A 27,299-nucleotide genomic window follows, 5' to 3' on the forward strand; every position below is an offset into this window, starting at 1 on the left:
AAAGGGAAGAGGATATGAAACCAATCAGCAGATATGAAATTGGGACTAAAATGTTAGTGATAGCAAAGGCAGGAAATGAGCAGGTCGCTGCTATCTGATCTAGGCAGAGCCTGTTTCACTTGGCATGAAAATATCAAAGAACAAAGTAGAGTAAGTTAACCTTTTCCAGTTCCATTAAAGACTTCTAGCCTGATGGTTTTATTTTCTTCAGAGCTAATAAAGCACTTTTATTTTGTGAGATACTGCTCTATTCTACCATTAGCCAAACCCCAATTCAAAGATATTTCAGGATGCTGATTTCTCATATTTCCTGATATGACTCACGCAGTAGCAGCTTGAAGGAACAGGCTTAAAGCCTCTAATTGCGGTTGCAAAGAAATAGTGAATTAAACCTTCTGTAGCTGTATTGCTGCCAAAATTTTATGGAAGAATGAAATATATGTGCTCACACTTTTGTATGTTATAAGCCAGATCATCAGCTCATTAAAATTTTAGAGTTGAAGAAAGTTAAATAAAAAAGCAGTTGATTTATTCACTAAAACTTCCAATTTGATAAATGAGCAAAGGAGTTAAAAATTTTTTTCTTATAGATGAAAATCTATCTTTTAAAAATATATATTTATTTTATTTATTTATTCCCTTTTGTTGCCCTTGTTGTTTTATTGTTGTAGTAGTTGTTGGATAGAACAGAGAGAAATGGAGAGAGGTGGGGAAGACAGAGAGGGGGAGAGAAAGATAGACACCTGCAGACCTGCTTCACCGCTTGTGAAGCGACTCCCCTGCAGGTGGGGAGCCGGGGACTCGAACCGGGATCCTTATGCCGGTCCTTATGCTTTGTGCCACCTGCGCTTAACCTGCTGTGCTACAGCCCGACTCCCCGAAAATCTATCTTTTTATAAGGATTTATTATTATATTCCTTATTGTTTAAAATAAGAGTAATAACCATTGTATTTAAGAAATGATGACTAAGTAATGAAGCACTGTCTTTGTTCCAGAGTTTACTTTTCCAATTAGTAAAAATGAGACACAGGAAAATCTTGACTATGCTTGTAATGACTCAGAAGTGATACAAGACATGATTAGTGTTTGATTTTTATAAGATACCCATATTTGTAATCACTCTAAATATCATTCTTGGAAATTTAATTAAATTATTATAAGTAGTGGCATCCAGGGTTACCACTAGCACTCTCTAGACCTTTGAATATGTATCTTTGGGTTTTTGGAAAGGGCATAATTTTTGACTGACTGAATCTCACTCAAGGCATGATTAGATTCAAAGCTCTTCAATTGCATATAATGTCACAATCAGCCTACTCTATTTGCAGTCCAATATCCACTGCTAATTGTCAGGCATCAACTATTTATATTTAAATATAATGAACAAATATTTGCTTGTGGAAAATAATGAGCTGGATTTCAATTAATTTGAAGAAGTAATGACAAAGCAAAAAGACTATGTGAATTAGAAGTGTTTTGATGCAATGCATCAAGATTACATTTTTGCTTTTCATCTATATTCATTCCAGTATCCTCCACACTAATAGTCAATAAGTCTTCAGGAAATGATTATTTGGTTGATGTTGCAAATGCAAGCACCAAACTGGCTGACTCTAGTTAATCAAGGCAATGCCAGCAACCGAAGCTAAATCATTACAATTTATTTGCAGGTGACCCAGGCTTAACATGGATAGTCATTTTAGTGTTTGGACTAGAGGGAAAAAAATAGTGTTGGGTGCCAGAGAAATTGCTCTCCCAAACCAGTGCAGTCTGTATCCAATAAGCTCTCCCAAACCAGTGCAGTCTGTATACAATAACTGATATAGAGACTTAAAGTTTTGACCCTCTCATTCCTGCTTAAGATGCTCAAAGGTTATTCTGTTTTCTCAATTCCTTGTAGCATCAGTTGCACTCCACTGAAACTGCACTGCAGATTGATATCTCACTTTGGTAAATTCAGTTTATTTCTTTTCCTTTACACTCCTGGTCTTAAGCATGCTATCTTAGAATATGCATTTTGGGGAGTCCCACCTATGATAGAGTCAACGTATACAAATCACTGGAACACAGGGTCCAACTATTAATTACAATAGCTGCCTAATAGTTAGAGTGTTCCAAAAATAGAACATTCACTTCTGAAAAACAGTCAATATTATAGCACTAAAAGATACCAAAATGATTGCCAGGCATGTTGTAAATTATTTCTGATTTAGTAAAGGATTCAAACACAAACTGAAAAGTCTTTCCCAATTAAAAAAATCTTCAGGTAAACTAAGTCACAATTAAGTATCTGATTTAGGAAAAATGACTTGAGGCTATTTTCATTTTAGGAAAATAAAAGTATTAGATAAACACTGAATTTTCTTATTACTCTCATGATTTAACAGCACATATTATCACATTTTTTTAGAAGGAGAGTGTAGTATTATCTCAGTTTCATAAATAAAGAAGGACAGATATGGAGGAGGTAGACAGTGGCACACCTAGTTAAGTGCACACACTACCGTGCTCAAGGACCCAGGTTCAAGCCCCTCGTCCCCACCTGTAGGAGAGAAGCTTCACAAGTAGAGAAGCAGTACTCCAAGTTTGTGTGTGGTGTCTGTCTCTTTTCTTCATATCTATCTCCTCTTCCCATTCAATTTCTCTTTCTTTTTTCAAAATAAATAAAGTTTAAAGATATATAGATACATAGTATCATAGCATAAAAGAGAGTGAAGATTAATATCTCCTAAACTGATTTTCAGTGAAAAGATTCAAGTTTCCATTAAAATTACTTTTGCTAGTCTATTACAATAGATTCTATTTTGGTTTCCTCCTTCTATTCACCAAATTTCTCACAACTTAATTTTCTTAATCCCATGCCAAAAGCTTAGCCTTACACTAAATGGTACATAAAATGTTCAACTTGTTGGTTTACAGAAAAGTTTTAGAGTGCCTAGTTAGAAAGTTCAAGGGAAATATTGTTTTAAATGTTCCTGATATTGAGAAGAGTCATATATTTTTCAAGAGAAGGATACACAAAAAGACGTCCATTCTCCTCTCTCTCCCTCTCCCTCTTTTCTCTCCCTCTCTCTCTCTCTCTCTCTCTCTCTCTCTTTGTTTCCTTTATTATCCAAAGTCCTTAAAGTCAATGACATTCTGCTCATAATAATATTAGTATTAGGAGCCACAAAAATAGTTCACCTGGGTAGTGCATTTGTTTTGTCATCGATATGACTCAGGTTTGAGCCTAGATCTCTCCACAATGAAGTAAGCTGCAGTGCTGTGATGTACTTCTCTCTAACTATCTCTGTATCTGTCTATCTAAAAGCTTTGGAGCTGGTGAAAATAGCTCAGTTGGATAATCTGATGCATTGTAATGTATGCTATTCATGTTCCAGCCCAGTTCCCATGGCACTGAAGGAAGCTTTTGGTGCTGTAGTTTCCCTCTCTCTCTCTCTGCCTCTCTTTCTTTCTCTGTCTCTCTTTCTCTCTCTCTCTCTCTTTTTCCTCCCCTCTCTCCCTCTTCCTGCTTCTCTTGCATTTTGCTGCTCTGACTTCTCTGCCTCTATCAAACAAAGAAAATACAGTGACCTGAAGTGGTGAAACCCATAACAACAACAAAAAAAGTATTAGATAAAATAAATATTCTTGAATAATAACGTTTTATAGTTTACAAATCAGTTTCATTTACATTATAATGTTGTCAAGTACATTTACAAGTACAGAAATAGTACCAAAGATAGTTTCTGTTTTAGCCATTAAAGAAAAAATAGATCTGTAGCATAAAAGACTGAGGTGAGACACTGGAAGAAAGTACTAGAGTCACATGGAATATTTGACTTTGAATGAATATTATCTAATATCTTTCTCTGAAGAATTTTTTAAGTTGGAAAAGAAAGGAGTCACATGTAACAATGAAGATCTGAGGTGGGTGGGTGTGGAGGCAAACGCCCACTTAACAATCTATAATAGTTCCTAGAACAAAATCACACACCCACCAACACTTCATAGATTATTTAAATATTGTTATGTCAGAAGATAAGCCCAGATAAAGCTTTGTGAATTTTTCTTACTAGACTATTGAATACAATTAAAAACTCCTATTAAGTTTCATGAATTTATTTTTGGTAAAATCCACACTAAGGAAGTAGCCAGTACCATAGATTTCTTTAACCAGACTTCCATATGATCACACAGTACATTTATATTTGAGCCCAATTACAGTAATTCTTTGAGAACATTAAAGGATATCATGTTTCAGTATTTCTTAGGAGTATATTCTGAAGACATTAAAATGGAAACATATTATATTTCATAAATAAATAAATAACTGTCCTTATGAAGAGAAAGAACAAAATTCAGGTGGAAAAAAAGAGCATAATGGTTATGCAAAAAGGCTTTTATCTCTGAAGCTCCCTCACCCCAGGTTCAATCCCCTATTCCACCATAAACCAGAGCTAAGCAGTGCTCTGGTAAAATAACAACAGCAACAATAATAACAATAATAATACAGAAGAACAAAATTCAGTATTATATGTAAAATCCTATATGAAAATTATGGTTTTTTTCTAATTACCATTCACAAAATATAAGTATTTTAGTAGAAATTTGCATTAAGTATATAATAGCTTCTCAGCAAAAATATGTACATATTATTGTTTAGCATCTTCATTTGTATGGATGTCAGTAAAAACATTCTAGATGGCAAACAAATGAGAAAATTATAGGGGATCGGGTGGTAGCGCAGCAGATTAAGCACACATGGTGCAAAGCTCAAGGACCTGCTTAAGGATCCCAGCCTGTAGGGGCTGTCGCTTCACAGGCGGTGAAGCAGGTCTGTGGTCTTTCTCTCGCCCTCTCTGTCTTCCGCCCTCTCTCGATTTCTCTCTGTCCTATACACCAACAACAGCAATGTCAACAATAATAATGACAACAACGACAAGGGTAACAATAAGGACAACAAAATGGGAAAAATGGCCTCCAGGAGTAGTGGATTGGTGGTGCAGGCACTGAGCCCCAGCAATAACCCTAGAGGCAAAAAAAAAAAATTGTACAATATGTACTCTTCATTTTCTCTAACCAATAATGCATAGATATAGCCCTGAAATTATATTTTGATTTCTAAAACTGAGAACATAGACTAAAAGTACGAAATACCTAAACAGAGTTTAAAAGTGCAGTCCTATCTAGTTGTTAACTGCTAAATATAAATTCTAACTACCGGAGGGGTTCCCGGAAGATGGCGGACTGAGAAGCTGCTAGTGGCTTGAGCTCTGATCACATCTTCTGGAACCAGAAGGATTTTCTGCCTTTAGTAGGCCAGTCAATAAGGGGTCTTAGCAGTGACACCAAGGAGGTGACTATAACTTAATTTGGGTTAAGAATTAGAGTAGAAAAAAAGGGAACAAAAATTTTTTTTTTCCTTTTAATTATTAAGCACACCGCCTCCCCCCCCACCCCCCGCGCCCCTAACCAGTCCCTGGGGAGCAGCTCCTAGCAGAATCCCCTGCTGAGCTTTGTCTTTACCAAATTCCTATCCCACCAGGGAGTATCATTCATTCTAAGTCTATACCCTTCTGAAACCTCTGGCCTTTTTTCTTTTTTTTTTTTTTATAAATTGCTTTTTTTAAATTTTTATTTATTTATTTTTTCCTCCAGGGTTATTGCTGGGCTCCGTGCCTGCACCATGAATCCACCGCTCCTGGAGACCATTTTTCCCCCTTTTTGTTGCCCTAGTTGTTGCAGCCTTGTTGCGATTATTATTGCCAATGTTGACGTTGCTTTGTTGTTGGATAGGACAGAGAGAAATGGAGAGAGGAGGGGAAGACAGAGAGAGGGGGGGAGAGAAAGATAGACACCTGCAGACCTGCTTCACCGCCCATGAAGTGACTCCCCTGCAGGTGGGGAGCCGGGGGCTCGAACCAGGATCCTTACGCCGGTCCCTGCACTTTGTGCCATGTGCGCTTAACCCACTGTGCCACCGCCCGACACCCGGCCTTTTTTCTTTCTAAGTAGACAACCCCCCCCACATCACCCCGCATAGCTAATTAAATAATTAAAAATAAATAAATTAATTAAAAAAACTCTTTCCTTTCACTGCTCTTTTTTAAAGAAATTTTTTAAATCTTTTTTTTATATTTATTTTATTTATTTATTCCCTTTTGTTGCCCTTGTTGTTTTATTGTTGTAGTTATTATTGTTGTTGTCATTGTTGGATAGGACAGAGAGAAATGGAGAGAGGGAGGGGAAGACAGAGAGGAGGAGAGAAAGATAGACACCTGCAGACCTGCTTCACCGCCTGTGAAGCGACTCCCCTGCAGGTGGGGAGCCAGGGTTGGAACCAGGATCCTTATGCCGGTCTTTGTGCTTTGCGCCACCTGCGCTTAACCTGCTGCGCTACAACCTGACTCCCTCACCGCTCTTTTATAATTGTTCTTTTTCTTATCTTTTTCTTTTTTCCCTCTCTCTTTCTTTTTTTTATTCTTTTTCTCATTCTTGTCATCCTTTCTTCCTTAATCCTACAGCTCGCAAAGCCACATGCCCCAGCCCCCACACCACCAAACAGTGTGCTTGAATTCACTGATACACATTTGGGAATTATTTTGGGGAAGAATTCTGACTCAGAGTGGACTCTCTATGTGTGTATCTCTGCTCTACTTCCCTTTCTCCTCTTGTTACCCCTAGAATATACAGTGGATAGTAGACTTGCATAACTGTCTATTCTTGCTATCCCTTCTTTTTTTTTCTTCTTCACTGGGATTTGGTTACTATTCTTTCACGAACTGGAGAAATTATTTGGCTAACTGGTAGTGATTAAACTGCTTCAATACTTGCTTCAGTTGCTACTGTAATTCCTGAGGTGGGTGAATGTAATTGTCATAAAGGTATTTAGTACAGTGTTGCTTGTGCTCAAGACACAACAACTGAGGAACAACAGAGCATAAAAAAAAGTACACATAAATAAAAAAAATGGGTAGATTAAAAACAAATAAAACTGCTACTCCAGTGAATGAAGACAAGATCCCAGAAGAAACTACAAATCAGCCAGAAGTAACCATAGATAAGAAGAGTATGCAAGCAATAATAAACTTATTAATCACAGAAATGAAAACAACATTGGAGGAAAGGAATGGCAGTATTAGGAAAACAACAGTTGAGACCCCCAAGGAAAATACTGATTATTTAGAGGCAATTAGAGAACTGAAAGCTGAAATAGCTGTAATGAAGAAATAAGCTGAGGCAAGGGAAAGCAGACTAACAGAAGCAGAAAACAGAATTAGTCAGACAGAGGATGAGTTAGAGAAAACTAAGAAAGATGTGAAAGAGCTTAAAAAGAGATTGAGAGACACTGAAAACAACAACAGAGACATATGGGATGATCTCAAAAGAAGAAAAATTTACGTAATTGGCCTGCCAGAGGAAGAAAGAGAGGAAGGGGAAGCAAACATTCTAGAGGAAATAATAGAAGAAAATTTCCCAGACCTGAATAACAGAAAGGACATCAAGATTCAAGAGGCCCAGAGAGTACCAAACAGAATCAACCCAGACCTGAAGACACCAAGACACATCATAGTCACAATGAGAAGAAGTAAGGATAATGAAAGGATCCTAAAGGCTGCAAAAGAGAAACAAAAAGTCACATACAAGGGAAAACACATAAGATTATCTGCAGACTTCTCCACTCAAACTCTAAAAGCCAGAAGAGAATGGCAAGATATCTATCGAGCCCTGAATGAAAAAGGGTTTCAACCAAGGATAATATATCCTGCTAGACTTTCATTCAAACTAGATGGAGGGATCAAAACCTTCTTAGACAAACAACAGTTAAAGGAGGCAACCATCATCAAACCGGCCCTGAAAGAGGTTGTAAAAGACCTCTTATAAACAAGAACATCACTACAATACTGGCAATATATCAGAGCAAAAAAAAAAATTTTTTTTCAACAATGGCACTACAATACATTAAATCCATAATATCAATAAATGCCAATGGCTTAAACTCACCCATCAAAAGGCACAGAGTTGAGGGATGGATCAGAAAACATAATCTAACCATATGCTGCTTGCAAGAATCCCATCTGTCACAACAAGATAAACACAGACTTAAAGTGAAAGGATGGGAAACTATCGTTCAGGCTAACAGACCACAAAAAAGGGCAGGAACAACCATTCTCATCTCAGACATAATAGATTTAAAAAAGTAATAAAAGATAGGCAAGGACATTACATAATGATTAGAGGATCAATCAGCCAAGAAGACTTAACAATCATTAACATCTATGCACCCAGTGAGGGACCATCTAAATCGTGAAGCACTTACTGAAAGAATTTCAAAAATACATCAATAGTAATACAATAATAGTGGGAGACTTCAATACCCCACTCTCACACTTAGACAGATCAACGAAGCAGAGAACTAACAAAGATACAAGAGAATTGAATGAAGAGATTGACGGACTAGACCTCTTGGACATTTTCAGAGTCCTTCACCCCAAAAAACTGTAATACACCTTCTTTTCAAATCCACATAACACATACTCAAGGATAGACCACATGTTAGGCCACAAAGACAACATCAATAAATTCAAAAACATTGAAATCATCCCTAGTGTCTTCTCAGACCACAGTGGAGTAAAACTAACATTTAACAACAGACAGACAATTATTAAAAGGCACAGAATTTGGAAACTAAACAGCATACTCCTTAAGAACCACTGGGTCAGAGAGTCACTCAAGCAGGAAATTTAAATGTTCCTGGAAACAAATGAAAATGAGGACACAACCTATCAAAATATTTGGGACACAGCAGTACTGAGAGGGAAACTTATAGCCATACAATCACATATTAAACACCAAGAAGAAGCCCAAATGAACGACCTTACTGCAGACCTCAAGGACTTAGAGGAAGAGGAACAAAGGAACCCTAAAGCATCCAGAAGGACAGAAATCATTAAAGTTAGAGCAGAAATAAACAACATCGAAAATAAAAGAACCAAACAAAAGATCAATGAAGCCAAATGTTGGTTCTTTGAAAGATTAAACAAAATTGACAAACCTCTAGCCATACTCACCAAACAAAAAAGAGAGAAGACTCAAATTAATAGAATTGTAAATGATGGAGGAGATATCACAACTGACACCACAGAAATCCAGAGAATCCTGCAAAATTCTACAAAGAACTATACGCCACCAAGCTAGAGAATCTGGAAGAAATGGAACAATTCCTAGAAGCATATGCCCTTCCAAAACTGAACCAAGAAGAACTACAAAATCTAAATGCACCAATCAAAGACAAAGAAATTGAAACTGTTATTAAGAGCCTCCCCAACAACAAAAGTCCTGGACCACATGGCTTCACAAACGAATTCTACAAAACTTTCAGGAAACAGTTAGTACCCATACTTCTTAAGCTTTTCCATAAGACTGAAGAAACAGGAATACTCCCTTCCACTTTCTATGAAGCCAACATCACCCTGATACCAAAAGCTGATAGGGACAGAACAAAAAAGGAAAACTATAGACCAATATCTCTGATGAACATAGATGCCAAAATATTAAACAAGATCTTGGCCCACCAGATGCAGCAACATATCAAAAAGATTGTTCATCATGACCAAGTGGGATTCATCCCAGGAAGGCAAGGCTGGTTCAACATCCGTAAGTCAATCAATGTCATTCACCACATCAATAAAAGCAAAGCCAAAAACCACATGATTATTTCAGTAGATGCAGAGAAAGCCTTTGACAAAATCCAACACCCATTCATGCTCAAAACTCTACAAAAAATGGGAATAGATGAGAAATTCCTCAAGATAGTGGAGTCTATATATAGCAAACCTACAGCCAACATCATAGTCAATGGAGAAAGCTGAAAGAATTCAACCTCAGATCGGGGACTAGACAAGGCTGTCTACTGTCACCGTTACTCTTCAACATAGTATTGGAAGTTCTTGCCATAGCAATCAGGCAAGAGAAAGAAATACAAGGAATACAGATTAGAAGGGAAGAAGTCAAGCTCTCACTATTTGCAGATGATATGATAGTATAAATAGAAAAACCTAAAGAATCCAGCAGAAAAATACTGGAAATTATTAGGCAATATAGCAAGATATCAGGTTACAAAATCAATGTACAAAAATCAGTGGCATTTCTTTATGCAAACACTAAATATGAAGAAGAAGACATCCAGAAGTCACTCTCATTTACTGTTTCAGCAAAATCAATCAAATACCTAGGAATAAAGTTGACCAAAGAAGTGAAAGACTTATATACTGAAAACTATGAGTCGCTACTTAAGGAAATAGAAACTGATACCAAGAAATGGAAAGATATCCCATGCTCATGGATTGGAAGAATAAATATCATCAAAATTAATATTCTCCCCAGATCCATATACAAATTTAATGCAATACCCATCAAAGTTCCACCAAGCTTCTTTAAGAGAATAGAACAAACACTACAATCATTTATCTGGAACCAGAAAACACCTAGAATTGCCAAAACCATCTTAAGGAAAAGAAACAGAAATGGAGGCATCACACTCCCAGACCTTAAACTATATTAAAAAGCCATCATCATCAAAACAGCATGGTACTGGAACAAAAATAGGCACACAGACCAGTGGAACAGAATTGAAAGCCCAGAAATAAATCCCCACACCTACGGACATCTGATCTTTGATAAGGGGGCCCAAAGGATTAAATGGAAGATGGAGGCTCTCTTCAATAAATGGTGCTGGGGAAACTGGGTTGAAACATGCAGAAGAATGAAATTGAACCACTTTATCTCACCAGAAACAAAAATCAACTCCAAATGGATCAAAGACCTGGATGTTAGACCAGAAACAATCAAATACTTAGAGGAAAACATTGGTAAAACAGTTTCCCACCTATACCTCAAGGACATCTTTGATGAATCAAACCCAGTTGTTAGGAAGACTAAAGCAGAAACACCAATGGGACTACATCAAATTGAAAAGCTTCTGCACATCCAAAGAAACTATTAAACAAACAAAGAGACCACTCACAGAATGGGAGAAGATCTTCACATGCCATACATCAGACAAGAAACTAATAACCAAAATATATAAAGAGCTCAGAAAACTTAGCACCAAAAAAGCAAATGACCCCATCCAAAAATGGGAAGAGGAAATGAACAAAACATTCACTACAGAGGAGATCCAAAAGGCTAACAAACATATGAAAAACTGCTCTAGATCACTGATTGTCAGAGAAATGCAAATTAAGACAACACTAAGATACCACCTCACTCCTGTAAGAATGGCATACATCAAAAAGGGCAGCAGCAACAAATGATAGAAAGGATGTGGGGACAGAGGAACCCTTTTACATTGCTGGTGGGAATGTATATTGGTACAGCCTCTGTGGAGAGCAGTCTGGAAAACTCTCAGAAGGCTAGACATGGACCTTCCATATGATCCAGTAATTCCTCTCCTGGGGTTATACCCCAAGGACTCCATAACACCCAACCAAAAAGAGGTGTGTACTCCTATGTTCATAGCAGCACAATTCATAATAGCTAAAACTTGGAAGCAACCCAGGTGCCCAACAACAGATGAGTGGCTGAGAAAGCTGTGGTGTATATACACAATGGAATACTATGCAACTATCAAGAACAATGAACCCACCTTCTCTGACCCATCTTGGACAGAGCTAGAAGGAATTATGTTTAGTGAGCTAAGTCAGAAAGATAAAGATGAGTATGGGATAATCCCACTCATCAACAGAAGTTGACTAAGAAGATCTGAAAGGGAAACTAAAAGCAGGACCTGACCAAATTGTAAGTAGGGCACCAAAGTAAAAACCCTGTGGTGAGGGGTGGACATTCAGCTTCCTGGGCCAGTGGGGAGTGGGAGTAGGTGGGAGGGATGGGTCACAGTCTTTTGGTGGTGGGAATAGTGTTTATGTGCACTCCTAGTAAAATGTAGTCATATAAATCACTAGTTAATTAATATAAGAGGGGAAAATTGATTTTATATCTCGAAGTTTTTCAAGACACAAACTGAATCTTTTTAATATATAGGCTGTGTAATTGATATGCAGACTCTCTCAAAAGCCTAGACCAAGTAGATCAGAAGCAACCAATAGCACAGATATATACAAGATACTAGGTACTGTACAGCAAACCCTAACAAAGGGACTTTTCAAAGTTAACCCAATTACCAAATAATGTGATGATCACATTAACTATCCATTGTCTTTTTGAACCCTAAAACAGCAGGCACCTCACATCTCCACTATAGCACCTCTACTTCCCCCAGTTCTGGAACCATTGGATAGGGCCCACTTTCCCGTATGCCTCTCCCAATCCATATCAAATAATATTGCATCTGCCTATCACAACCTATCCAACACAACGATTGCCACCTCAACATGCTTCACTTCAGACTGTGTCCAGAGACTACACGTGTGGAATGACAACCCTTCAGCTTCATTCCGCGGGTGAGACCTTTCCTTTCATAGTATACTCTAATTCCATCTCAGGTGGTTCACTTTCTAACAAAGTCCCAAAACCTAGATATACACCAGTTTCTGTGAGAGAGAGCATATGTTCACACATATCTGTAAACTACTGCAAAATATATACCTGAAAGCAGAAGTACACTAGAGTTTGCAGTGAGTACCCCCCTAACACTTCCTCTCCATTCTTCCAAGCTTTGGGTCCATGATTGCTCAACAATTTGTTTGGCTTTGTATGTTAACTCTCTTTTCAGTCAACAGGTTCCAGATGTCATCAGGATGCCGGCCAGGCTTCCCTGGACTGAAGACCCCACCAATATGTCGTGGAGCTCTGCTTCCCCAGAGATCCACCCTACTAGGGAAAGAGAGAGGCAGACTGGGAGTATGGACCGACCAGTCAATGCCCATGTTCAGCGGGGACTCTCCTCAATAGCTACTGAACAGGCCATGGCAGGTAAGCCGCTATGTTCCATCGCTGGGGAGCCAGAGATGACCTGAACTGCCCCTGTGGCTACAGACAGACTATGACCCACATAGTCAACGACTGCCACCTCTCCAGATTCAAAGGAGGTCTCGAAACTTTACATCAGGCTCAACCTGACGCTGTTAACTAGCTACCGAAGAAGGGCAAACGCTAGAAGAAGAAGCGGGGAAGCAATTACAGAAGCCAGACCTTCTACCTTCTGCAACCCACAATGACCCTGGGTCCATGCTCCCAGAGGGATAGATTATGGGAAAGCTATCAGGGGAGGGGGTGGGATATGGAGAATGGGTGGTGGGAATTGTGTGGAATTGTACCCCTCCTACCCTATGATTTGTTAATTAATACTTTCTTAAATAAAAAAAAACCTGAAAAAAAAATAAATTCTAACTACCTCTTATTTTTTGTGAGTGGTAGTTAACTACTGAATTTTATTCTTCTATTTTTTTTTTTTTTTACCAAAGCACTGCTCAGCTCTGGCTTATGGTGGTGTGGGGGATTGAGCCTGGGATATGACAGAGCCTCATGAATGAGAGTCTGTTTGCATAACCATCCTGCTATCTAGCACCCACCCTCCCCCCCCCCAAGCCCTGAATTTTATTCTTGCATGAGAAAAAAAAAAAGGTCTTTTTCCTTTTTAAATCATTTTATTGGGCAGAAGGGATAAAGGTCTAAATCCAGTACAGCTGTAAAAAATATGGGTACAGTCTCTCATCTTTCCCATGACATGTGTTTGCAGATCAATTAAGATACCAACAAATTAGTAGTCTGGGCCCCTTTGTCAAAGATTAGATGTCCATACGTGTGGGGCCTCATTTCTGGGCTCTCAATTCTATTCCACTGGTCAGTGTGTCTGTTCATGTTCCAGTACCAAGCAGTTTTGATGACAATGGCCCTATAATACAGTTTGAGATCTGGCAGTGTGATGCCTCCGGTTCTGTTCTTTTTTCTCAAGATCGTTTTGGCAATTCTAGGTCTTTTCTGGTTCCAGATAAACATTTGTGGCATTTTTTCTATTCTCCTAAAAAATGTGCTTGGGATCTTGATGGGGATAGCATTAAATTTGTAGATGGCTCTGGGTAATATATTCATTTTGATGATGTTAATTCTTCCAACCCATGAACATGGAATATCTTTCCACTTCTTTGTGTCTTTTTCAATTTCTTTGAGTAGTGACTCATAATTTTCAGTATACAAGTCTTTCACTTCTTTGGTTAGGTTTATTCCTAGATATTTTATAGTTTTTGTTGCTATAGAAAAAGGAACTGATTTCTGGATTTCAATTTCTTCTAACTTAGTGTTTGCATAGAGGAATGCCACTGACTTTTGAATGTTAATTTTATAGCCTGACACATTACTGTATTGCCTGATGATTTCCAAAAGTTTCTTGCTGGATTCCTTAGGTTTTTCCATGTATACTATTATGTCATCTGCAAATAAGGAGAGTTTGACTTCTTCTCTTCCAATCTGTATGCCTTTAATTCCTTGCTCCTGCCTGATTGCTATGGCAAGAACTTCCAACACTATGTTGAATAGTAATGGTGATACCTGTCTAGTACCTGATCTGAGGGGAAATGCTTCCAGTTTTTCACCATTGAGTATGATGTTGGCTGTAGGTTTGCTATATATAGACTCCACTATCTTCAGGAATTTTCCATCTATTCCTATTTTTTGTAGTGTTTTGATCATAAAGGGGTGTTGTATTTTGTCAAAGGCTTTCTCTGCATCTATTGATATGACCATGTGGTTTTTGGTCTTGCTTTTGTTGATGTGGTGGATCACATTGATTGACTTACGTATATTAAACCAACCTTGCATGCCTGGGATAAACCCCACTTGGTCATGATGAACAATTTTTTTGATATACTGCTGTATCCGGTTGGCTAGAATTTTGTTCAATATTTTCGCATCTATGTTCATCAGAGATATTGGTCTGTAGTTTTCTTTTTTGGTTGTGTCCCTGTCTGCTTTTGGTATCAGGGTGATGTTGGCTTCATAGAAGCTGGCAGGGAGTATTCCAGTGTCTTCAATCTTCTGGAAGACTTTTAAAAGTAGAGGTATTAGTTCTTCTTTGAAAGTTTTGTAGAATTCATTTGTAAAACCATCTGGTCCAGGACTTTTATTTTTGGGAAGATTTTTGATAACTGTTTCAATTTCATTAGCTGTGATGGGCCTGTTCATGTTATCCACTTCCTCTTTACTTAGTTTTGGAAGTTGGTAGGTATCTAGGAAATCATTCATTTCTTCCAGGTTCTCTAGCTTGGTGGCATATAGTTGTTCATAGAAGCCTCGCATGATATGTTGAATTTCTGCAGTGTCTGTTGTGATTTCTCCTCTTTCATTTACTATCCGATTTATTTGGGTCTTCTTCCTTTTTTGTTTTGTGAGTATGGCTAAAGGTTTGTCGATTTTGTTTACTCTTTCGAAGAACCAACATTTACTTTCATTGATCTTTTGTATGGTTTTCCTATTCTCAATGTTATTTATTTCTGCCCTAACTTTAGTAATTTCTGTCCTTCTGGTTGCTTTAGGATTCCTTTGTTGTTCTTCTTCTAGGTCTTTGAGATGTGCAATCAGGCTGTTTATTTGTGCCTTTTCTTGTTTCCTAATGTGTGCTTGTATAGCTATGAACTTCCCTCTTAGGACTGCTTTAGCTGTGTCCCAAATATTTTGATAGCTTGTGTCTTCATTTTCATTGAACTCTCGAAACATTTTGATTTCTTCCTTGATTTCCTCTTTGACCCAGAAGTTGTTAAGAAGTGTACTGTTGAGCTTCCACATTTTGGCTCTGTTACTAATTTTTTGTTGATTGTTAAATGTTAGTTTAATTCCACTGTGGTCTGAGAAGATGCTTGGGATGATTTCAGTGCTCTTGAATAGGCTGATGCTGTCTTTGTGGCCTAACGTATGGTCTATCCTTGAGAATGATCCATGTGGATTTGAGTAAAATGTGTATTCCAGTTTCTTGGGATGAATGACTCTGAAAATGTCCAATAGTTCTAGTTTATCTATCTCTTCATTTAGCTCCCTTATGTCTTTACTGATTTTCTGCCTGGATGATCTGTCAAGTTGAGATAGTGGGGTGTTGAAGTCTCCTACTATGATTGTGTTACTGTTAATATATTGTTGTAGCTCTTTCAGTAGAAGTTTGATGTATTTAGATGGCTTCTCATTGGGTGCATAGATATTAATAATTGTTAAGTCCTCTTGATTGACTGATCCTCTGAGCATTAAGTAGTGTCCATTCCTATCTTTTTAAATCTTATCTATTTTAAAATCTATCATGTCAGATATGAGAATAGCTGTTCCTGCCCTTTTTTGTGGGCCATTGGCTTGAATGATAGTTTTCCATCCTTTCACTTTAAGTCTGTGTTTGTTTGTTGAGTTAGGTGAGTTTCCTGTAGACAACATATTGTTGGATTGTGTTTTCTGATCCATCTTCCTACTCTGTGTCTTTTAATAGGTGAATTCAGGCCATTCACATTTATTGATATCAAAGATTGAAGATATTTTAACGCCATTCTTGTAGAGTTTTAGAGTGTTTTGATATATGTCTTATTTGTGGTGGTCTGACTGTTTATAGGAGACCTTTCAGAACTTCTTTCAGGGCAGGCTTGGTGATGGTTGCTTCCTTCAACAGTTGCTTGTCTGAGAAGGTTTTGATGCTTCCATCTAGTCTGAATGACAATCTAGCAGGATATAGTATTCTTGGCTGAAAGCCTTTCTCATTGAGCACTCGATAGATATCTTGCCATTCTCTTCTGGCCTGTAGTGTTTGTATGGAGAAGTCTGCTGCTAATCTTATGGGTTTTCCTTTGTAGGTGACTCTTTGTTTTTCTCTTGCAGCCTTGAGGATCCTTTCTTTATCCTTATTCCTTTCCAATCTAAGTATGACATGTCTTGTTGTCTTTAGGTCTGGGTTAATTCTGTTTGGGACCCTCTGGGCTTCTTGAATCTTTATGTCTTTGGTGTTGTCTAGACTAGAGAAATTTTCAGCTATTATGGCCTGGAGAACGCTTTCTTCCTCCCCATCTCTTTCTTCCTCTGGTAAGCCAATAATGCGTATATTGTTTCTTTTGAAGTCATCCCATAGGACTCTGTTGTTGTTTTCAGCATCTCTTAATCTCTTTTTGAGATCTCTTACTTCTTTTTTAGTTGTCTCTAATTCATCCTCAATCTTGCTAATTCTGTCTTCAGCCTCATTGATTCTATTCTCTCTGCCCTCTACTGCTTTCTGGAGTTCATCTATTTTGTTGCCCTGCTCTGATACTGTTTTAGCTTGTTCAGCTAGTTGCCTTCTTAGCTCAGCAATTTCAGCTTTCAGCTCTCTAATAACCATGAGATTATTAGCATTTTCTTCCATATTCTCATTTGTTGTTCCTGCAGTTCTGATTACAATTTTTTCAAATTCTTTACTCACTCCTGTTATTATTTCCTTAGCTAATGTTTGGATGTTGAACTCGTTGTTTTGTGCTTCACCCTCTGGAGGACTTTTAGCTGGACTCTTGTCCTGGTTCGAGTCTCCAATATTTTTTCTTGTTGTTTTAACCATTTTAAATAAGTTAACAGTTTTTTCAATCCCTGAGTTGGAGTTCAGTGGTGTAAAAGCCCTTTTATTTTTTTCCCCTGTAGGCTATGGGAGCCTGAGGGCTTTTAAACTATCAATAGGCTTCTTAGCTTAATCACTGACTCCTGACCAAGAGATAAAGCAGGGTGTGGCAGAGATAATCCAGTGGTTATGCAAAGAGACTTTCACAGCCCCTCAGCTATGCCACCGAGGTATAGGTCTTCTGAGTTTCCCGGTTAGATCTCTGTACCCTGGTGTCCCTCCCTGTTGCTGCTCCAGATTCTGAGGGTAGTAGTAATGGAGACTCAGAGTTGCACTTGGTGAGTCTCTGGGGAGTCCTTTCCTCCCTTCAGCTGTCCCCTTGTTGGTGGAGCAGACTGAAGGTGGTGTCTCCACTGACAAACTGTCGAACTGTTAGCAGTCACTTAATCTCTCCTTAGGCCCCTCTCTCCTCTCTGTCACCAGCCACGCGTGTTTGTACTCACGGGTGATTTACTGGGTTTCTGTGGTCATTCTAGTCCTGTCTTGTTTCGGTCCGGGTGGTCTCCTTTGGTATTCCTAGTTGATCCGGGAGAGGAGAGGAGAGGAGAGGAGAGAAAGCAATCTGCTGCTTGTAGCTCCGCCTCCGGAAGTCGAATCATCTAATCTTTGACAAAGGGGCCCAGACTACTATATGGGGGAAGCAGAGTCTCTTCAACAAATGTTGTTGGAAACAATGGGTTGAAACATGCAGAAGAATGAAACTGAATCACTGTATTTCACCAAATACAAAAGTAAATTCCAAGTGGATCAAGGACTTGGATGTTAGACCAGAAACTATCAGATACTTAGAGGAAAATATTGGCAGAACTTTTTTCTGCATAAATTTTAAAGACATTTTCAATGAAACGAATCCAATTACAAGGAAGACTAAGGCAAGTATAAACCTATGGGACTACATCAAATTAAAAAGCTTCTTCACAGCAAAAGAAACCACTACCCAAATCAAGAGACCCCTCACAGAATGGGAGAAGATCTTTACATGCCATACATCAGATAAGAGTTTAATAACCAACATATATAAAGAGCTTACCAGACTCAACAACAAGACAACAAATAACCCCATCCAAAAATGGGGGGAGGACTTGGACAGAATATTCACCACAGAAGAGATCCAAAAGGCCGAGAAACACATGAAAGAATGCTCCAAGTCTCTGATTGTCAGAGAAATGCAAATCAAGACAACAATGAGATATCACTTCACTCCTGTGAGAATGTCACACATCAGAAAAGGTAACAGCAGCAAATGCTGGAGAGGGTGTGGGGTCAAAGGAACCCTCCTGCACTGCTGGTGGGAATGTCAATTGGTCCAACCTCTGTGGAGAACAGTCTGGAGAACTCTCAGAAGGCTAGAAATGGACCTACCCTATGACCCTGCAATTCCCCTCCTGGGGATATATCCTAAGGAACCCAACACATCCATCCAAAAAGATCTGTGTACACATATGTTCTTGGCAGCACAATTTGTAATAGCCAAAACCTGGAAGCAACCTAGGTGTCCAACAACAGATGAGTGGCTGAGCAAGTTGTGGTATATATACACAATGGAATACTACTCAGCTGTAAAAAATGGTGACTTCACCGTTTTCAGCCGATCTTGGATGGACCTTGAAAAAATCATGTTGAGTGAAATAAGTCAGAAACAGAAGGATGAATACGGGATGATCTCAATCTCAGGCCGAAGTTGAAAAACAAGATTAGAAAAGAAAACACAAGTCGAACCTGAAATGGAATTGGAGTATTACACCAAAGTAAAAGACTCTGGGGTGGGTGGGTGGGTGGGGAGAATACAGGTCCATGAAAAATGATGAATGAAATAGTGGGGGTTGTATTGTTAAATGGGAATCTGGGGAATGTTATGCATGTACAAAAAAAAAAAAAGAAAAGAAACATGGGGGCTGGGCAGTAGCACAGTGGGTTAACACACATGGCATAAAGCGCAAGGATCCTGCAGGGGGTCGCTTCACAAGTGGTAAAGCAAGTCTGCGGGTGTCTTTCTCTCCCCCTCTGTCTTCCCCTCCTTTTTCCATATCTCTCAGCAATAGCAACAACAACAATGGGGAAAATGGCCTCCAGGAGCAGTGGATTAGCAGTGCAGGCACCAAGTCCCAGCGATAACCCTGGAGACAAAAAAAGAAGAAAAGAAGGGAGTCCAGCTGTAGTGCCCCAAGTTAATAGTTAATAGCACATGGCGGGAAGTACAAGGACCCACAAAAAAAAAAAAAAAGATACCAACAAATTACTGACAAAACAAAACAAAGCATGAAAACATATAAAATATACCAAATTTAAAAATGTATAATTTTTTTTCAGTTCAACAATCTATTGACATCAGTCTATAATAGAAATTTCACAAGGCTATTTGAAGACTAAAGGTTAACATGTACATATAACTTTAAAATCTCAAATATATTTTAACCACATTATGAAAACAAATCTCAGAAGCTCAGCGTATCACATAAACTTTCTCCATTTCCCACAATCCTACAATCATATTTTGGTTACAAAAAAATAAAAGTAATTCCACAATGATGATTCTAAAGTTGTATTACATTCTGTCTCATCTGGTAATTTATCAGTAGTTAGATGCTTATAAGCAAAGTTTGAAGCTGTATTATTGAAATAAGTTTTTCCAAAGCTAGTATGTAAATGTATGTGTGTCTGTATGTCTGGATAGAGATATACATACACACACAACATGTATAATCTGGTTTGACATCCAAAATAGACTTTGTAAAATGTATAAAATATTACAATCACAGCATCTAAGTTTAAGTCACAAAGACAATTTAGCAGATAAATAGAAGTAGAAATAGAAGTAGAAATCATTGCAGTCACTAACAATAGCACAACATTATTAGAAATTATCTGAACGAAATTGTTAGCACATCCCTCCCACCAAAAAAAAAAGTAAGTAACTGGAAATTCTTAATCATCTTTTAAATTACTCTCAGCTCAAAGGGAAGCAAAACAAAAATTACAAACTGCATAGAACTATTGAGAGTATCAAAAGGAGAACACACCCACAGTTTTATAGCAAACAGTACTAGAGAACAAGAGGTTGAAATTTATCACACTAAGATTTCAAATAGCTAAGAAATTTTGTAAAATAAAAAATTGGGTGTGGCTTATAGAGTTTTAAAAAGTTAATGAAATTAGAAAATAAGAATTTGTAAATAAAAGTAAAAGCTGATTTTTGGAAAGATGTTAGGAAGTATATTTTCAAAAAGATAAAATATAAATGAACAATGCTGTAAATAATCAGTATAAATGGAATTTTGGGAAACAGTACCACTGTTATGCAAAAGACTTTCATGCCTGAGGCTCTGAAGTCCCAAGTTCAATCTTTAGCACCACTATAAGCCAGAGCTAAGCAGTGCTCTGGTCTCTCTCTCTCTTCTCTCTCTCTCTCTATATATATCTTTCTCTCATTAAAGTAAAATAAAAATAAATATCTATTTAAAAATTAAAAAGTGAAAACATAGATAATACATTTTTAGATTTATAAAAAGTTACATTACTTACCTAGATGAAAAGGGACATTATGTCAAGAATATATAATTCTCAACATTAACTTGAAAAATAATAGAAGATAAAAATAGACTTAAGGGGTCTACCAGATGGCTCATCCAGTATAGGGTATACATGTCACAATTTGTAAGAACTCAGGTTTAAGCCCCGGTCTACCATATACAAGTGGCTGAAGCAGGAAAGCTTCACAAGCTGTAATATCTTTCCACTCTCTGTATCTCTGTGTCTCTCACCCTTTTTTTCTATAAGAAAAAATAGCCACCAGAAGAAATGGAGTCACTGGGGTGGGGGGTGGGGGTCACTAAGCCCCAAAGGTAATCCTGGTGGCAAAAAAAAAAATTAGAAGACAAAATGTTAGTCAAAGAGCTACCCTAAAAAATTATCAAAAAAAATCTAGAGGAAAATAATTTTTTTTCAGTCCTCACTAGACCTTCACTGTTGCAAGCTGACTTTTTTCAGCTAGAGAGACTGAGAAAAAGACACCACAGCACCAAAGCTTCCTTCACTGTCACAGGGAATAGACTGGAATTTTAACTGTGACCATGACAAAGCAAGTATGCAAGCTTGCTGGCCCAGACCTATAAACCACTAAGGAGCAAATAATTCCAATTTATACATTTTGTTACAAAAATATGTTAAAGAAGCAAATATATAAAGGTTATGCAGTATATGATTTCAGCATTCTGGAAAAAGAGAACAGAACAAAAATTACATTTATCTGGAATCAGAAAACACCTAGAATCACTGAAAACAATAAAATAATCTTGAAGAAAAAAAAAGAACTGGAGGCAATCACAGATCTCAAACTATATTACAGTCCCATTGTGATCAATATTTCCTGGTGCTGAAACAAAAATAGACATACTGACCAGTAGAACAGAATCAATAGCCCACAAAAAAAAAAAAAAAAAACCACAACTACAGAAATCCAATTTTTGACAAGGGGGCCCAAAATATCAAATGGAGAAAGGAGAGTCTCTTCAACAAATGGTATTGGGAAAATTGGATTGAAGCATGCAGAGGAATGAAATTGAACCACTACATCTCACTAGAAACAAACAAACAAAAAAATAGAAAGAAAGAAAAATTATGGAGAAGTGAAAAGATCAATGGTTGTCAGGTTTCTTGGGAGAGAGGAGGACCGAGTAGGCAGTACACAAAGTAGGTTGAAGGCAGTGAAAGCCCTCTGTTTGAAATGATAGTGATGGATAAGACCCATAAAATCTACAACACCAAGAATGAACCAGGAAGTGATATCCATGGATGGAAGAGCAGTGCTATGATGTCTCTACTGTCCCTTCCCTCTCTTTACTCTTCCTTTACTAGATTTAAAATAAAAAGGGGAAAATTGGGTCTATGAGACAGCTTAGTAGTATCCTTTATTCAAGAGATTTGGAGATGATCCCTGAGTCTGTTCTTTCTTTTACTTTTTGTTATTTTTAATTTTTTTTCTTTTCCCTTTTCTTTTTCTTAACCATTATTTTTTTCCTCCTTTCACTCAAGTACTATTCAGCTCTAGTTTGTGGTGGTACCCCTGACTGAAACTGAAATTCTGTAGTCTCTAGATTTTGTATAATTTTTTTTGTATAATTTTGTATAATTATCCTTTGTATAATTGTTATGCTACTTCCTACCCACTGCCTCTGTATATTTTTAAAAATGTGGAAGAGGGGGTATATATAAAGTCAAGGAGTTTTTTCCTTCATTTTTTGTGTTTAGAGTCTCTTATTGCTGTATATTTTATCTGTTATCATATGACCTGCACTTTTCTGAAGGACAACTATGGGATGGTTTCACTTATATGTGCAATATAAAGAATTGAAACATATATACTTGTTTAAAAAAAATGTAGCCAGCTGTCACTAAGACTTTCTGAAAACTACTGTTGGTTGGTTATTCTTTGGAGTTAGAGGGTAAGGTGGGGGTGAGAGCAGAATGGAAAACACAAAGCTGTGTCATTATTGCAGTGCAGAAGCATAACCTTGAAAAAGTATGATTTGTAAACTATTATTAAATCACTGATAAAAATAAACTTAAAATAATAAAATATAATTTAAAAAATGAATCCCAAGGTATAATATGGTCTTTGGAAGACTGACTCGTCATGGCAGTTTCAAAACTGCATCATACATATCACTCTGGTGGGGCTTCAATAAGAAGGTAAGCTTTGCATCAGGGAGAGAAAAGATATGGAAACTGATGCCAACCTGATTTCCCTGGGCAGACAAGCTCACCAATGTACCCTGGAACTCCACTTCCCCAGAGCCCTACCTCACTAGGGAAAAAAATGGAAGCAGGATGGGGATATGGAGCTACCTGCCAACACCCATGTCCAGCAGAGAAACAATTACAGAAGCCAGGCCCCCACCACCACCTTCTGCACCCCATAAAGAAAAAGAATAGGCAAACTTCCAATGGAGGAGATGAGATACGGAACTCTGGTGGTGGGAATTATGTGGAATTGTACCCCTTTTATTCCACAATCTTGTCAATCATTATTAAATCACTAATTAAAAAATATAGGTAAAAAAATACATATGGAAATATCTTTACCTCTTAATCCTGCTGTGAATCTTAAAGTGCTACAAAAACAATATCTTAATAAAAATTAATTTGCAAAAATATGTCTTCCTAATCAGTTCCTCAAAGATAACATAATAGAAATATGAAAACCAGAAAAAGTAAGTAGTAGGAAAATTTATTATGGTACACCTTCTCTACAAACATAATCAGTAACTTAACTAACTCAGTCCTAAAAAGTACTAAAATTTTGATCATGTAGAATTTTTCCAGGACTTCTAAGGATGATTTCAATGAAAGTAAGCAAAAAATGCCAAAAAATCCATAAATATTTCTCTTTACTACACAATGTGCAGCAAAGAAATGCTATGTACATATGTTTATTCAATAGAACTCATTTAAGACATAAAATAGAATAGAAATCACACAGTGACTATTAGAGATGATTAATAAAATCTGTTAACTAGTCAGTTATTTAAAAAATCAGAAATGTTGAAAAGAGTACTAACATATGATGTAATGGAATGGATAATTGCAGAAAACAATTACCCAAGGTTGACAGTACAAAGGTAAGAAGTTAGACTGACTATAATTTATAATGCTGAACGACTTACTTCAAGGACCTGAGCTGACTCAGGGGTAAATGCCTAATGGTATTGAGATCTCTAAAAGCATGGTGAGAGAGTTTCTAGGAAAATTTTCAAAACTACCAACTGGAGTCACTTGTTCTTTGAAGAACAACTGCTGACATAAAAAAATAATTAATTACTAGGATACTGCAGAAAGAAAGAGGAGGAAGTAACCTATATATTCCACCTTCAGTCTTCTCTCTGCTTCTAGTAACCTCTGATTCTTAGAATCTAACTGATGAGTGTGATTTACAAAGTCCCAGATGCAGATCACAGACAGAATATGCAGTGGTAGGACTGAAAATGAATTCATAGTTTATTATCCGTATAACTATCTATGAACATACACTACTTCTGATAGCCTAGATCTTCATACAGTCAAATATGATAGATTTTGTTGTATTGTTCTTTATTATCACACTTCAAAAGATTAAGAAATAAGAATAGCCCAATTGATATAATTTTGATAGCTATATTTGCATACAAATCTAAATTTTCACAAAACTCATAATTTGAACCACATTTCACTTGTGTTGCCTATCTATATTTGAATATACTTATTTTAATTTCACCCTTCAGGGCTTCAGTTATTTAAATAAGTCATGCATGAATTTCTCAAAGAAAACTCATTTTTAATAAGGTCTTTTTGTGTGTTTAAGTAAAGCAAATGGTTTAGTGTAGGCTGTATTTACATTCCCATTCTCTTGAGGAGCATTTTGTGAACTGTGTAATTTTTTAAACTACTTGACTAGTTGGCATGGTTTTCTTTTTGATTTTCTTTCTTTCTTTTAAGTAATAGATCAGGGTAGTAGTTCAATTGGTAGAGTATGGGATTTGTATGCCTAAGGTTCCTGGCTTGAGCCCCAATACTGAAGATAGCAGAGAGGTGCACTGATTTCTTTTTCTCACTCTCAAGTACAATTGGTCCTATCTCGTATGAAATAAAATACGATACATCTATTAAAAATATATATCCAGGGAGATATCCCTTCCTGAATACACCATTTGATTCACTCATAGTCTTTTTTTTCTTATTGCTCACTTTCAATTAAAAAATTAATAGGCCCTTTTTTCTGCTTATTAACTTATAACTCTGTTTCATAGCATTTATCACCTAATAAAGTTACACTATTTATATGTGTACTTACTTATTAACTTACTTATGTTTTGCATCTTTTCTCACAGTTAATTATAAGTATTACTTAGTATAAGTCTCTAATTTGTTGTTGCTGTCACTGGAGCTTCACTTCTCCTGGCTGACATTTCCAGGTAGAAATAGAGAGAAGGAAGGCTATTACCATACTAACTTCCTTCAGTATTCTAGGGGCTGGGTTAGAATTTAGGTTACATGCATGGCAAAACAGGTACACTGTCCAAATAAGCTATTTTGCTGGCCCAGTTCTAATTTTTAGATGGTGACACTGAGGCCTGGGGGTAAAAGACTTGTGGCCAAATACTCATGATGAGGAGTCCTGCTGACTCCTCTAGCATCTCTTTCCCTCTCACTAATAGGCCTTGAATATGCCAAATAGAAGCTTGAGTAAATAATTCATCAAAATATAATTTGAGTTTAATTGCATGAGGTACATAAGAATGATTTGTAGAAATTAGTCACGTTTATGTAGAGAAAGATGACTCCCAATAGTGATTTATATTGAATTCAGTCAATAGCATTCTTGCTGGTGACCCATGAAAGAAATGGTGAGAAAGAAGATCTTAAGGAAGGGTAGGAAAGCAAGTTATTTGACAAAAATTAAAATTATTGTCCAATTTATAAAATTATTTGTTTATGCTCAATATACTTATGCCCTTCTCTTTATCACAAATTTAATTTTTCTATGTATACACATACAGGAAATAACCCAAGGATTGATGTGGTTAATGGCTTGACTTAATGTTTGAAAAGTAGTTTTAGAGACCAATTTAACTTCAGGTAATGGTGCACACATTTGAATTCCACCTTACAGAGCTTTTTTTTAGATTCATTGTATTAAAAGCATATGCAACAAATACACAAAACTCTTAACTTCCTAATTATTTTTATACAAGTTACTATTGTCTAAGCTTTTGACATTATTTATATCTATTATGTCGTTATAATGGAAATAATATGTAAGGATTTGCTACTGTATATCTCTTTTGAACTCTCCATTTAGTGTCATCATGTTGAGAGACAAGAAGTACCTGGAGGGTACAATAGTACTGTTGAGGGATAAGGAGCTCCTGGAGGGTACAACAGTACTGCCCAGAAAATAGGAGTGGTTACAGGTGTGGCTTGGAAAGTTGGAGGTGGGGCTTGGTTTTAAAAGCTAGCATCTATGAGCTAGCTCTCTCTCTTACACACACACACACACACACACACACACACACACACACACACACATACACACTCTCTCTCTCTCTCTCTCTTTCTCTCTCTCTCATCTTTCTCCCATGCCCTAACATGCGAATGTTCTCAATTTTCCTGAAAGTTTGAAAAAGAACTTGAAAAACCATGCTGTCTCCTCAATTCTTTGTTGACATAATGCGTGACGAACTTTAATTTTGGGGCAACAAACACCAGCCTCCACTTCTCCCCATAACAATCACATTGGTGACTTACTTGAGATCTCTCATGGTGAGAATGTTTACATTATGCCAACTGATAAGTGCTTTAAATCAGTACTTTATTTTCCCAAGACTGCTGGTTATTAAAGGTTTACTAGAACACCATTGGCTGGAGGTATGTAACTGAGAGTCATCACAGGTGGTATGTAAGCCATGTTACTGGAATGAGTATGAACAGAGAAAACAAAGTTATATGCTCTACTGTTTTGTCAGCTTCAGAGACTTTCACCGTTCACAGCTAATTTTTTTCAAATAAAGATGGAGACAAGGTCTATACTGAGGACTGGGGAAAGAAATCACAGCTCCACATTTCACCATTTCATGTTTCACCATATTTTCCCTTCTTTCTTTCATTCAATCTTTCTTTTAAATTTAATTAATTCATTTCTTTATATTTATTTACTCATGTATTTATTTATGTTTGTTTGTTTTGGCCTCCAAGGTTATTGCTGGGCATCAGTGC

Source organism: Erinaceus europaeus, chromosome 2 (assembly GCF_950295315.1).
Source record: "Erinaceus europaeus chromosome 2, mEriEur2.1, whole genome shotgun sequence".
Taxonomy (NCBI): Eukaryota; Metazoa; Chordata; class Mammalia; order Eulipotyphla; family Erinaceidae; genus Erinaceus; species Erinaceus europaeus.